Genomic DNA, 12,117 nt, shown 5'->3' on the forward strand with positions numbered 1-12,117 from the left:
ATTGGGACGTTTTACTAAATTGGCTAGTGATAGAAATGAAATTTGAAACAGCTATGGCATCTTAGAAAAATGGGCAGTTGAAATTCGGGTGTAGTTCAGTAAGGAGTAGCGAGAATTAAGTACCCTCTAAATGCTTTGTTCTTAAATGTCCAGAGAGTGAATCTGCCTTGGAGTTGGATGTCTAGATTTTTGAGAAGACAGGTAAAGAAAATAAAGATAATGCTAAAGAATAGCATTCATTTTTTTCAGAGAGTAGAAAAACACAAGATGAGAGATACTTAGGATTGCGAGAAAATTAGCACCCTGGTGTTGTCTAAAGATGGAAAGAAGGTCAATCCTGGATAGAGACAGGTGTTAACTGAGGAGAACGTGCTAGTGAATGAAAGATTTATGAAAGAAATTACAGCAGCAGAAAGAAAGTTGGAGGGAATATGGTACGTTGCATAGAGGTTAAGAAAATGTGGCCTCTAAAGAGTGGGAACTAGCAGAGAAGGAAAAGTAAAGCAACTATAGGGCAGGTGCACTGAAAGTGATGTCAGACCCAAACAAAATCCAGGAATCAGCAAATATTTGTTAGGATTGCACAATTCAATGAAGTGGAGAGTTGAACAATTTTCCTCGCTGATTTGCTTCATTATAGACAGCCCAGGTAGAACATGTGTGCCCTAAAATAGATGTTTTAAAAATGCTGCCGTATTTTAGTGACATTGTTTTGGTTATGGAAAATCAATAGAGAAAAAGATAATTTAAAGTGATGAGCATTTGCTCATTGTTTTGCAGTTTTAGGGGGAACTGAATTATTCATTTGGATCAGCTGGGTGGAGCAAATCAACCAGGAGAAATGCTCAATCCTTCCTTTCATTGGGCCATGAAAACCCAAACTAGTGATCTTTCGATTTGAGCATAAAGTAATAATAATGATGGTATTTGTTAAGCGCTTACTATGTGCATAGCACTGTTCTAAGTGCTGGGGAGGTTACAAGGTGATCAGGTTGTCCCACGGGCTCACAGTCGTCATCCCCATTTTGCAGATGAGGGAACTGGGGCACAGAGAGGTTAAATGACTTGCCCAGGGTCACCCAGCTGACGATTGGTGGAGCCGGGATTTGAACCCATGACCTCTGACTCCAAAGCCCGTGCTCTTTCCACTGAGCCATGCTGCTTCTCTTTGTGATTAAGACAGGGTATATCAAGTGCAAAATACAAGTACAGGAAGAAGGACCGTCTCTATGTGTTGACGACTTGTACTTCCCAAGCGCTCAGTACAGTGCTCTGCACACAGTAAGCGCTCAATAAATACAATTGAATGAATGAATGAAAGAGTGAAATGGAAGGTCGGATTCAAAGTTTAAGAATGTAATTTTGATTAATGGCCCAGATAGCTGCATAATCCACTTCCCTAGTAGGTAGTTTACCTCACGGTGTTAGTGGAAGTAGTAGTAGTATTCATTAAATAAAATTCTCTCACTTTCAGCGCCTTGCTCAAGTGCTCTGCTCTCTTCATATCCAACAGACTAATAGTAATGGTAAGGATTGTATTTGTTAAGCGGTTACTATGTGTCATGCACTGTTCTAAGCGCTGGGGTTTACATGGTTCAAAGGATGATTCTTAGCACTCAGATCAATCAGTGGTACTTATTGAGCACTTAATGTGTGCAGAGTGCTATTAATAGGAGCCTGGAAGAGTACAATCAATCAATCAATCATATTTATTGAGCGCTTACTGTGTGCAGAGCACTGTACTAAGCGCTTGGGAAGTACAAGTTGGCAACAAATAAAGACAGTCCCTACACAACAGTGGGCTCACAGTACAAGAGAATTAATAATAATAATAATAATACTGGTAAATATTAAGCACTTACTATGTGCCAGGAACTGTACTAAGCACTGGGTGGATATAAGCAAATCGAGTTGCACACAGTCCCTGTCCCTTATGGGGCTCACAGTCTTCATCCCCGTTTTACAGATGAGGTAACTGAGGCCCAGAGAACTGAAGGGACTTGCCTAAGGTCACATGGCGGACAAGAGGCAGAGCTGGGATTAGAACCCAGATCCTTCTGATTTCCAGGCCCATGCGCTATCCACTAAGCCATGCTGTCTCCCCTGCTGCCACTCTCCTCAACTTCAAAACTGTACTAAAATCGTATTTCCTACAGGAAGCCTTCCTTGACCGATTTCTTATCGCCTCACCCTATTCTCCCTCCTTTTTGTCATCTGTGGGCTTAAATTGAGTCTCACCCCACCCCAACAGCACACACATGCTTCGAAAAAGCAGCGTGGCTTAGTGGGAAAAGCGCAGGCTTGGAAGTCAGAGGTCGTGGGTTCTAATCCCGGCTCCACCACTTAACAGCTGTGTGACTTTGGGCAACTCAGTTCGCTTCTCTATGCCTCAGTGACCTCATCTGTAAAATGGGGATTAAGACTGTGAGCCCCACCTGGGACAGCCTGATCACCTTGTATCCCTCCAGCGCTCAGAACAGTGCTTTGCACTTAGTAAGCACTTAACAAATACTATTATTATTATTATATATACATATCCTTAAACTCTGTTGCTTCCCCCATCTGTAATTGCTTTTAATGTCCGTCTCCTCCACTAGACTGTCAACTCCTTGAGGGCAGTGATTGTGTTGTACTCTCCCAATCACTTGTACTTCCCAAGCGCTGAGTACAGTGCTCTGCACACAGTAAGGGCTCAATAAATACAATTGATTGATTGATATGAGTGCTAAGTATCAGAGTACCACTGATTGATTGGGTTCCCAGTAAAGGTGTCAGGTAAAAATAGTTGTTCTACCGGATGCTGGAGAAATGGAAGGGCCTTAGCAGAGGTGTCACCCCTGTGTGTAATAGGAAATAATTATCGGATAATTCTTTATAGGGATTTTTATCTCTTTGAAATTTGTGTGCGACAAAGCTGGGCCAGTGGGGCAACTATAGCGATGGGGTAGTGTCTGGGGAGACATAGGGGGGCTGGTGAGGGTTCTGACTAAGGAGCATGGTTTTTGTCTTGTTTTTGTTCTTTTTTTTGCTTCTCCCTCCCTGGCCTTCCCCTTCTCAGCTGGGGAAAGGCCCTGCTGTGCCTAACTCTGACCAGGCCTCTCTGACTCACGAGCGGAGAGAGAGTGAACCATCTGGTAAGAGGGGCTGAAGGGAAGCAGCTGAGGCCCCCCCCCTTCCCACTTGGCTCACCACAGTCGAGTTTCACCCCAGCTCCTTCTGCTTTCTCCTCTCCCCACCCTTCATCAGGCTTCCCAGCCAGTCTGTATATTGTTCACATGTTCAGCTGCCCCAGAAGATCCTAATAATAGTAGTGGCATTTGTTAAGCACTTCACCGTTTTGCCAGGTACTGTACGAAGCACTGGGGTAGATACAAGCAAACCAGGTTGGACCCAATCCCTGGCCCACATGAGGCTCAGAGTCTTCACCCCCATTTTACAGGTGAGGTAACTGAAGCCCAGAGAAGTTAAGTGACTTTCCCAGCAGATACGAGGTGGAGCTGGAATTAGGAACCAGGTCCTGCTGATTCCCAAGCCCATGCCCTGTTTGATTAAAAACCGTGCTCCTTTACTATAATATATAGGATCTAATGTAATCAATTGAGAAGCAGCGTGGCTCAGTGGAAAAGAGCACGGGCTTTGGAGTCAGAGGTCCTGGGTTCAAACCCTGGCTCTGCCAATTGTCAGCTGTGTGACTTTGGGCTAGTCACTTAACTTCTCTGTGCCTCAGTTACCTCATCTGTAAGATGGGGATTAAGACTGTGAGCCCCACGTGGGACAACCTGATCACCTTGTGACCTCCCCAGCGCTTAGAACAGTGCTTTGCACATAGTAAGCACTTAATAAATGCCATCATTATTATTATTATCAATCAAGTGCCAACTTGTACTTCCCAAGCGCGTAGTACAGTGCTCTGCACACAGTAAGCACTCAGTAAATACGATTGATTGATTGACCAATCCACCAGTGGTATTTGTGTGCAGAGCACCGTACTAAATTCTTGGGAGAATACAATGCAACAGAGTTGGTAGGCATGTTCCCTGCCCACCACGAGCTTACAATCTAGAGGGGGAATGGACATGAATATAAACGGCTTGCAGATTTGTACCTAAGTAATGTTGGGCCGAGCGTGGGGCGATTACCAAATGCCCAAAGGATACAGATCCAAGTGCAGAGATGATGCACAAGGGAGAGGGACGTGGGGGGAAAGAAGGCTTAATCCGGGAAGGCTTCCTGGAGGAATCGTGACCTCGATAAGGTTTGAAGGTGAGGCCAGTGGTGGTCTGGTGTATGTGGAAGGGGGATCCAGGCCAGAGGGAAGTCGTGGGAAAGTGTCAGGGTGAGAACGGCAAGATCGGAGCAAGTGAGCAAGCCGGGCTGGGCTGCTGTAGGAGAGCCGTGAGCTAAGGAGGAAAGGGACGATCTGATTGAGTGCCTTAATGGCGATGGTAAGGAGCTTCTGTTTGAGGCAGAAGTGAATGGGCTGGAGAGTCCTGAGGAGTGGGGAGACAATAAATGGATAATAAATGGATTCCATGGTATCATGGATCTTATTAGCCTGAAGATATTCCACAGCTGTCCAATGCGGGAAAGAGCTTTATTTTCGCATGGCTTGTAAACACCTTGAGGAGTTCTTTCTTTGTAAGTGATCTCAGACCCGTATACTATAAAGTTCCCTGTGAGCTGGGAACACATTTACCAACTCGAAAAGCAGCATAGTGTATTGGATAGAGAACGGTCCTGGGAGTCGACCGGTTCTAGTCCCAGCTCCTCCACTTGTCTGCTGGACCTTGGCCAAGTCACTTCACTTCTGTGTGCCTCAGTTACCTCATCTGTCAAATGGGGATCGAGACTGTGAGCCCCTTATGGGACAGTGACCGTGTACGGTGCCTGGCACATAGTAAGCACTTAAATACCTTGATTATTATTATTATTAACTCTGTTGTACCCTTCCAAGTGCCTATTAATACAGTGCTTTGCACACAGTAAGTGCTCAGTAAGTACCATTGATTGGTTGATCTGAGTGCTACGTATCGTCTTTTGAACCATGTACATCATCATCAATCGTATTTATTGAGCTCTTACTATGTGCAGAGCAGTGTACTAAGCGCTTGGGAAGTACAAATTGGCAACATATAGAGACAGTCCCTACCCAACAGTGGGCTCACAGTCTAAAAGGTGCATGGTTCTAATCTCAGCTCTTATATTCTGCTGTGTGATCTTGGGGAAGTCACTTAATTTCTCTGTGCTTCAGTTACCTCATCTGTAAAATGGGAATTAAGGCCGAGTGCCCCACGCGGGACATGGGGCCGATTAGCTTGTATCTACCCCAGTGCTTAGTACAGTGTCTGGCACATAGTAAGTCCTGAACCAATACCAAAAAAAAAAAAAAAAAAGCCAAGAGTGCAAATGATGTGCATTTTTTGGTAGTGGTTTTTGGGAGCAGACCTCTGGTTGGGTGCAGTTTCAAAACCAAGAATGTTTTTTGAGATTCAGCTTCTCTCACCTCAGGACCCACTGAAGATTACCTTTTCTCCAAGGCAAATAGCACTAATTCTATAAATACACACACTTGACTCTCTTTATTCTCTTTCACAACTGTCATTCGACCCCCACCTTTGGATTATTACAAGGTGAGAGAGCGTGGTTTACCCTTTTCAGGCCCGTAGAGGGCCCAAGTGTCTCAGTTTCCCAGCATTAAACATTTTTGTATTTTGGGTAATCGGTGTCTCTTGTTAACACCTGATTACCGTATTGAGTTCTCTCTTTGAAGAGTTAACCCCCAACAAACTATGGGACAGTAATATCCTCAGTGTGTGCACTGTCTTACCTCTCCATTGTTAATAATAATAATAATAATGATGGTATTTGTTAAGCGCTTACTATGTGCAAAGCACTGTTCTAAGCGCTGATATAAGCCACTGGAGCGCTCTTCTGTATTCCCTCTCCTGCCTTCATTGAAAAACAGTTGCGCACACTTTGAGAGCCAAAACTGCCCAGGGAGAGCTCGAAATGGGAGTAGCAAACAGATGAGGACAGTGCAGTTGTGGGAAACCATCTAGGTTTCAGATTAATTTAGAAGAAACGTAAATGAAACTTTTAGTCAGCAGATAGGGAACGAGAAGTAAGAAGTTGTAGTGAGAAGACTGTGGAGGGCTAAGACCTAGACAGGCAAGGGGGCTAATTAGTTACTGGGGTTAGAAGCCCAGGTTATCCAGTTTATTATACTGGGTATGACACGTAAGACAAATAAGCCGCCTTTGGGTAGGTTTCTTAGATGAGTTTCTTAGATCAGCGCTTAGAACAGTGCTTTGCACATAGTAAGCGCTTAACAAATGCCATCATTAATGAGTAACAGTACAAAAATCTCCTGGACCTTGTGAGGTGAGTATAATAATTATGGTACTTGTTAAGCACTTACTATGTGCAAGCACTGCGCTGGGGTCAATACAAGTTAATCAGGTTGGACACAGTCCCTGTCGCACAGGAGACTCACACTCGTCCACATTTTAGAGATGAGGGAACTGAGGCACAGAGAAGTGAGGTGACTTGCCCAAGGTCACACAGCAGACTTGTGGCGGAGCAAGGATTAGAACTCCCCCTCCCCATCCCCCCAGCCTTACCTCCTTCCCCTCCTCACAGTACCTGTATATATGTTTGTACAGATTTATTACTCTATTTATTTTCTTGTACATATTTATTCTATTTATTTTATGTGGTTTATATGTTTTGCGGTCTGTCTCCCCCTTCTAGACGGTGAGCCTGCTGTTGGTTAGGGACTGTCTCTATATGTTGCCAACATGTACTTCCCAAGCGCCTAGTACAGTGCTCTGCACACAGTAAGCGCTCAATAAATACTATTGAATGAATGAATGAACCCAGTTCCTTCTGGCTCCCAGGCCTGTGCTGTGTCCACTGAGTCACACTGCTTCATGTGCTCTTTGAACGACAGGGTGGCTGACCTGGAGGAGATGAGGAAGACCGCAAGGTTCATGATGAGACTTTAATAAAGACATTGCAGAACAGATGTGTATTCCGTGATAGCCTTCAGGCTGCTAAGAAAGCCTCAAAGAAGATTATCTAGTTGCCAATTTGTACTTCCCAAGCGCTTAGTACAGTGCTCTGCACATAGTAAGCGCTCAATAAATACGATTGATGATTATCTAGTTGGAGGGGGAAACCAGTTCTTAGTACCCTTCCACCTGGATTCTTCTCCCACTAGGTCCCAGCTGCTATTTCAGCCCTTCCGTGGCACCTCATTTACGCATGTATCCTTATGTGTTATTCTTCCCATTTTTAATTAATTTTAGTGCCTTGTTTCCCTCCTAGTTTGTAAGCTCCTAGAACACCTTAGGAGGAAAGATCAGAAAGTGTTAGACGGGACGAGGAGCTTTAAAAATTGACCAGTTAGTAGCGATGGGAGATTGCAGTCATCCTCAGAAAGTTTGGCTGAATAATCAGAAAGAGAAAGTGTCATTAAGATTTGGATAAAATAAATGGTTGTTTTCGAAGATTCTTAGTTCAGAAACCTAGAATTTTTATCTTAGAACTTTACAAGGGAAGAAATTTATATTGGATTTCAATCAGTCATATCTGTTGAGCGCTTATTGTGTGCTGAGCACTGTACTAAACGCTGGGGGGAGTTCAGTATAACAGAGTTGACCAACTCATTCCCTGCCCATAATGAGTTTACAGTCTAATCTGGTACAGTAGGTATATATGTGGAACAGCTACTCTACGTAATAATAATAATAATGATAATGGCATTTATTAAGCGCTTACTATGTGCAAAGCACTGTTCTAAGCGCTGGGGAGGTTACAAAGTGATCAGGTTGTCCCACGGGGGGCTCACAGTCTTAATCCCCATTTTACGGGTGAGGTAACTGAGGCCCAGAGAAGTGAAGTGACTTGCCCAAAGTCACACAGCTAATTGGCGGAGCTGGGATTTGAACCCACGACCTCTGACTCCAAAGCCCGTGCTCTTTTCCACTGAGCCATGCTGCTTCTCTACACGACTTGTCAGTCAATCAGTAGTATTTATTGAGCGCGTACCGTGACCAGAGCACTATACTAACTTTGGGAAAGTGCAGGGCGATAGATTATATTACAAGGCAGGCAAACATGATTCCTGCCTTGGATGAGTTTACAGTCTAATTTGGGGAGACTGTCATTAAATAACAGAGAATGGAAATGGCCGAGTTTAAGAGTATTTTAGATAAGTGGCTAAGAGAAGCAGAGAAGCAGCGTGGCTCAGTGGAAAGAGCACGGGCTTGGGAGTCAGAGGTCTTGGGTTCAAATCCCGGCTCTGCCAGTTCATTCATTCATTCATTCAGTTGTATTTATTGAGCGCTTACTGTGTGCAGAGCACTGTACTAAGTGCTTAGGAAGTACAAGTTGGCAACATATAGAGACGGTCCCTACCCAACAGCGGGCTCACAGTCTAGAAGAGTGGGCTCACAGTCTAGAAGCCAGTTGTCAGCTGTGTGACTTTGGGCAAGTCATTTAACTTCTCTGTGCCTCAGTTCCCTCATCTGTAAAATGGGGATTAAGACTGTGAGCCCGTGGGACAACCTGATCACCTTGTAGTGCTTTGCACATAGTAAACACTTAATAAATGCCATTATTATTATTATTATTGTAACCTCCCCAGTGCTTAGAACAGTGCTTTGCACACAGTAAGCGCTTAATGCCATTATTATAATAAATGCTGTGGGACTTGGGCCGGGGTGAGACTCAAGTGCATAGATGATGCGAAAAGGAGGGCAAGTAGGGTGGGGAAATGAAGTAGTAAGAGAATACCTCTTTCTCAGAGATATAATAATAATAATAATGAAGGTATTTGTTAAGCGCTTACTTCATTCATTCAATCATATTTATTGAGTGCTTACTGTGTGCAGAGCACTGTACTAAGCGCTTGGGAAGCACAAGTTGGCAACATATAGAGACAGTCCCTACCCAACAGTGGGCTCACAGTCTAGAAGGGGGAGACAGAGAACAAAACATATTAACAAAATAAAATCAATAGAATAAATATGCACAAATAAAATAGAGTAATAAATTCATACAAACACACACACACATATATATATATATATACAGGTGCTTTGGGGAGGGGAAGTAGGTAAGGTGAGGGGGATGGGGAGGGGGAGGAGGGGGAGAGGAAGGACGGGGCTCAGTGTGGGAAGGCCTCCTGGAGGAGGTGAGCTCTCAGTAGGGCCTTGAAGGGAGGAAGAGAACTAGCTTGGCGGATGGGCAGAGGGAGGGCATTCCAGGCCAGGGGGAGGACGTGGGCCGGGGGTCGATGGCGGGACAGTCGTTGTGCTAAGCGTTGTTCTAAGCACTGGAGGATGCGAGGTGATGAGATTGTCCCACGTGGGGCTCACAGTTTTAATCCCCATTTTACAGATGAGGTAGCTGAGGCACAGAGAAGTTAAGTGGCCTGCCCAAGGTGTCACAGCTGACAAGTGGTGGAGTCGGGATTCGAACTCATGACCGGGCTCTTTCCACTGAGCCACGAGATATGATTTTAGCAGGGCTTGGAAGATGGAAAGAGTGGTAGCCTGTCGGATCTGAAGCAGGAGGGAGTTCGAGGCCAGAAGGAGGATGTAGACAAGGGGTCATTGGCAAGATAAGGTGAGGTCGGGGTACGGCGAGTAGTTTGGAGAGAAAGGGCGGGTTGAGTTTTAGTCAGAGATTAGTGTGTGAGACCGGGAGGTTAGCAAGGAGGCCGATGGAGTAGTTCATGGGGTATTATTCTACTTATTTTGTTAATATGTTTGGTTTTGTTCTCTGTCTCCCCCTTCTAGACTGTGAGCCCACTGTTGGGTAGGGACCGTCTCTATATGTTGCCAGCTTGTACCTCCCAAGCGCTTAGTACAGTGCTCTGCACACAGTAAGCGCCCAGTAAATACGATTGAATGAATATGAGTCCTTGGACCAGCGTGGTAGCAGTTTGGAAGGAGAGGAAGGGGAGGATTCTAGGGATGTTTCGGAGGTAGAACTGACAGGATTTGGTGACAGACTGAACACATAGAACATTCTTGCTGAGGGATGAAGCCAAAACAAACAAATGCAGCAGCATGGCTTAGTGGAAAGAGCATGAGCCTACGAGTCAGAGGACCTGGGTTCGAATCCTGCCCCTACTCCTTGTCTGCTGTGTGATCTTGGGCAAGTCACTTGACTCGCCATATATATATATATATATATATATATATATATTTATTTATTTATTACTCAGTTAATTTATTTATTTCTAGACTGTGAGCCACTGTTGGGTAGGGACTGTCTCTATATGTTGCAAACTTGTACTTCCCAAGTGCTTAGTACAGTGCTCTGCACACAGTAAGCGCTCAATAAATATGATTAAATGAATTGAATGAATTTATTTTATTTGTACATATTTATTCTATTTATTTTATTTTGTTAATATGTTTTGTTTTGTTGTCTGTCTCCCCTTCTAGACTGTGAGCGTGCTGTTGGGTAGGGACCGTCTCTATGTGTTGCCAACTTGAGAAGCAGCATGGCTCAGTGGAAAGAGCCCGGGCTTTGGAGTCAGAGGTCATGGGTTCCAATTCCGGCTCTGCCAGTTGTCAGCTGTGTGACTGGGCAAGTCACTTAACTTCTCTGGGCCTCAGTTACCTCATCTGTAAAATGGGATTTAAGTCTGTGAGCCCCCTGTGGGACAACCTGATCACCTTGTTACCTCCCCAGCACTTAGAACAGTGCTTTGCACATAGTAAGCGCTTAACAAATGCCATCATTATTATTATTATTGTCCTTCCCAAGTGCTTAGTACAGTGCTCTCCACACAGTAAGCGCTCAATAAATACGATTGAATGAATGAATGAACTTCCTCTGTGCTTCAGTTACCTTATCTGAAAATTGGGGATTAAGATTGTGAGCCTAGTGAAGGACAGGGACTGTGTCCAACCTGATTATCTTGTAGCTACTCCAGTATTTAGTACAGTGCCTAGCACATAGCTTAACAAAACCCTTAAAAAAGCATTTTGACTTTCGAAGAGGGAATTATGAAAAATTGCAGACCTTAAGAAGAAGCTGAAAGGTATAGTCGGTACTATTTATTAGAAGCCCGGAGGTTTGTAAAACAACAACTACAACGAAGCAAAACATGGTTTTAGTGAGCCAAGGAAAACAAATACCGCAGAATGAGAAGGAAACAGGCTACCAAACAGAAACCCCACATGGCTAACCAATATGCTAAAAGAGATCCTTACAGGAAAAAGTCATCTTTCTTAATCATTCAGTGCTTCTGGAGAGCATGTAGGCTATTGTTGCAATTGGTCGACTTGGCTGATCACCAGTGTAATTCCCATCTTTAAAAAAGACCCCAGAGACGGTCCTGGGTGTCATACTTCTATGCCTGGCAAATTAATAAAAGCAATAATTGAGATTAGAATCAGTGAGCATGTGGACAAATAAATTGTTGGGGAAACAGCATGATTTCTGAAAGGGGTTCACTATTTTTCTGAAGTTATTTGAGGGGGTTCACTAAACACGTACATAGAGGAGCAGTGTAACTCAATGGCAAGAACCCAGGCTTTGGAGTCAGAGATCATGGGTTCAAATCCCGGCTCCGCCAATTGTCAGCTGTGTGACTTTGGGCAAGTCACTTAACTTCTCTGGGCCTCAGTTCCCTCATCTGTAAAATGGGGATGAAGACTGTGAACCCCCCGTGGGACAACCTGATCACCTTGTAACCTCCCCAGCACTTAGAACAGTGCTTTACACATAGTAAGCACTTAATAAATGTCATTATTATTATTATTATTATAGAGGGGAACGGAGGACATTGTATACCTAGATTTTTGAAAGCCTTTGACAGCATGCCACACAAGGCTTTAAAAAACCACCAAGCGTTTGGGAGGGTATGAACACCATTGTAAGATGAACAACTGGCCAGAAATAAGAAAAGAAAGGTAGAGGTCTACAGCCACGTTTCAGACATAGGTTCTCCATAGATGTGAAGACAAGATTGTTTAAATTCTTCATAAATGGTCTACGTGAGGAAGTCTACAGTGGAAACTCCAAGTTTGCTGATGATACAAAGCTATTTCAGGTGGTGCAGCTAGCGATAATCAATCAATCAATCGTGTTTATTGA

The 12,117-nt window shown here is 44.2% G+C and overlaps 1 protein-coding gene across 2 annotated transcripts in view; it reads left to right on the top strand.

Annotated features, from left to right (window-relative positions):
• Nucleotides 1–12,117, top strand: part of NIPBL (NIPBL cohesin loading factor) — a 346,458-nt gene that overhangs the window by 33,553 nt on the left and 300,788 nt on the right. The window lies entirely within an intron of this gene.

This window comes from Tachyglossus aculeatus, chromosome 3 (assembly GCF_015852505.1).
Source record: "Tachyglossus aculeatus isolate mTacAcu1 chromosome 3, mTacAcu1.pri, whole genome shotgun sequence".
Classification (NCBI taxonomy): domain Eukaryota; kingdom Metazoa; phylum Chordata; class Mammalia; order Monotremata; family Tachyglossidae; genus Tachyglossus; species Tachyglossus aculeatus.